This window comes from Condylura cristata, unplaced genomic scaffold, assembly GCF_000260355.1.
Source record: "Condylura cristata isolate star-nosed mole 26May11 unplaced genomic scaffold, ConCri1.0 scaffold00015, whole genome shotgun sequence".
Taxonomy (NCBI): Eukaryota; Metazoa; Chordata; class Mammalia; order Eulipotyphla; family Talpidae; genus Condylura; species Condylura cristata.
Genome location: NW_004567116.1, coordinates 5,637,015 through 5,640,320, shown reverse-complemented (window position 1 = coordinate 5,640,320; position 3,306 = coordinate 5,637,015).

Sequence of the window (3,306 nt, the reverse complement as noted above, 5' to 3'; positions counted from 1 at the left end):
AAACAGTAGTATAATCTATTTTGCATAAGACTTGCGACTTACAAAAAGATAATTCCTAAAAACAATCAGGTTTGGGGTTAAGTCTGATGAGAGTTAGCTGTGATATTATTATGAGGATACAATGATGATTTTTATGTCAGTTTGGGAAAAATGGGAGGCAGGTTATAGAACTTCAGGTGTGGGTGAGTTCTGAAACTCTTCTTTGACATTCTGTTTCTGCCACCCCAGGATCACTGGAATTTTCTGTGGTCTCTGGGGTGTCTCAGTCTGCTATTGCTTCCCCCATAGAATGGGTTGCTCCAGCAATTCCATGTGAGTCCTTCTGCTTAATTTCTTCCTCAATATCCACATCTAGTTTGGATAAGAGTGTCTTTTTCTTAAAATCTTTCCTCATTACTGCCTTGTCATGGCATGAGCACAGATATAAAGGTTGATTGAACCTTCCTTATTTGTGAGTCATCCTCAGTTCATAAATCTGTTTTGGCAACAGACACCTTAATGGTAATTTTTTCATTTTTATTTTCATCTTTTCACTTATGTTTTAACCTTTTGGGAGGGCATCCATACTTGGTTAACTACTGCCATTTTCTTCCTAAGCCTTTTGCAATGTTACTCCGCAAGCCTTCCATGAGACAATATGTTTGCAGACCTTCTCCCCTCTGACTATGGTTAGCATAAAATGTGTTCTTCCACAGCCAAGTATGGAACTTATCTGCTTGTGTGAATTGTGTTGTGTGTGTGTTTGAGGTAGCTAGTATTATTATAATACCTTCTTTAGCATTAAGGAAATGAAGGGCTTAAGAGGTTATGTGGTACTTTAAAAACACTTGTTTCTATCTGGGCATTCCATGTTCACTGAGCACTATTCCCAATACCTAAGATGTGGGAACAACCTAGTTGCCCACAACAGTTAATTGTGTAATGAATAGAAGTTGAAGATGCATAATGGAAGACTACACAGCTATATATAAGAAAATGTAATTTAATCATTCCACCAACATGGATAGAGTTTGAGAAAGTTGTGCTAACTGAATTATCAAAAACAGAAGGCAAATCTTATACAGTTTCACTCATGTGAACAATATAAAGAAACAAAGCCAAGAAGCAAAGGAAACAAAATGAATATAAACCATTGGACTCTGATAACACCATGGTATTTCTGTGGCATAAGAGGTAGGAATGGGCAGAAGGATCAATTAATAAGGTGATCAGTTATTACAATGGTATGGTGGTTGTGGTGTGGATAATGCATTAGACGAAGTGTGAAACTGTACTCATAAAACTGTACTCATGTTGTTACCCCAATAAAAATAAAGATTAAAAGCAGTGCTTTTACTAGAGTCAAGATTCAATAATTAAATTTGTTTTTGATCAAAAATCAATGCCTTTGCCAATCTATGCCATTGACCATTAATATATGGGCATGTGTCAGTAGTAATAAGCATAAGACTGTAAGTAAAAGTTTAAAATGAAGTTAGGCCACTATTAATTCATAATGATACTTTTATAGTTTAAGGATCACCCAACATTCCTGCTTTGTTTTTGTTTGTTTGTTTAACCTCCAATCAGAGGCCAAAACTTAGCGAACACAATCGATTATACTTGCTCAATCAGAGCATTGTCTATTTTACTAATTCTGTGTTCATTTCTTTAGGAAAGCAGGATGGTGTTTCATAAACATCAGTAAACAGTTGTGATAGAAATTTTGACAGTTATATTCCAGTCTTATCTCATTTTAGGAACACATTGAAATAATCTATTTCTATTTCACATTACTTGAACTGTGGTTGCCCCACAGATTTTTCAAGAATAACACCAATTTTTCTTGGATGTCCTTTTTAATATTTAATTTCTTTATTTGTATGCATTTCACATCAGATGTAGTCCCCATAGAATTTCCACCACCAGAGAAATAGCACTTCTCACTAAAAAATAATTTATAGAAGGTGGATGCTTACCTGGCTGCTGGAGGAGGATGAATGTTCAGTTCAGAGTAGTGAGACAGAAGTCAGAATAACAGCTGTAAAATAACACCTAAGTACCAGTAGAGTACTCCCTAGCAGGAGTTTTGATTATGGCAGAAGTCCTCTTGAGTGGTAAAATAGGGAATAAGCTATTCATGAGGGCCAAACCCCAAGCCTACTTTGCGTTCTTTCTCTGTCTTTTCAGGTGTCATGTCCTTCCCTCTTTTTTTATTCCGTAACAACAACAGCAAATAACAGATTACCTCTTTCTTTAAATCACATAAGTGTTTCTAAATAGCAAATATAGGAAACCTTAAGTCATAACTCTAAAGGGTTATCATTTTAAGCCAACCCATTTATGTTTTGCCTGGGGGCACTTTCCTTGACAACATTCAAGGGCCAGAGAAAATTCTTAAGTTGGGAAGACCTCTGTGTGCTGCAAGAATTAACATACCAGAGAGTAAAGATGATCTTATGGGGTGAGCAGCAGGAAGCCCTGTGCAATGAGGTGATGTGGTCATTTTGGAATCCAAAGGCTAATGTATGGGCCTGGGGAGAGAATTATAGAAACCTGGGGCTCTCTGGGAATTTCCCCGGTGAGGACATGGACAATTTGTCATCCTGTTTTCCCTTGAACAAATCAGGTAAACTGTCTGTGGGGATGTGGCTTGCCCCCCCAAACCCCACTATATACACAGTTTTTTGTATCACTTGTTTTTGTATTATGTGCTATTTCTTCTTTTTGTTTATTTATGAGTTATACCTAATTTACCTATAGTAATATCTACAATTGTTATACATCATTCTAAGAATTTTGTCAAGTAATCAAAACCATACTACATTTTTATCAACTTCTTTTGATAAAACTTTTCTGCCTCCCACTGTCCTTGGCTACAAGTTAGCTCTTTGTTTTATTTTGTTTTGTTTTGTTTCAAATAATTTTGCATTTTTAAGATGCTCTCTAGTACCTTGTCTTTAAACCTGCATTTGCTCACTTAGTACTAGATTCATTCATATTGTGGAGAAGTGGAAAATGTTCTCTTGCAGGTAGTAGTCCAGCATATGGACATTACAGAGTTTCTCACATTCTGCAGGCAAGGAACATGTGTTTTTCTTCAAGTGTTTGTTAATTACAAATAAAATTGGTGTAAATATTTCTCTGAATTATTTTTTTTATGTGAATGCAGGTTTCTGTTTCATTTGGGCAAATACCTAGAAGTTAGATTGTTTGGTCACATTGTAAAGTATATTTAGTACTTGGGTAAAAGACTGCAAACTCTACTCTAAGTGACTTTTTTTTTTATAACAGTTTATTTTTACATCATTTTGTACATTTTTTTTT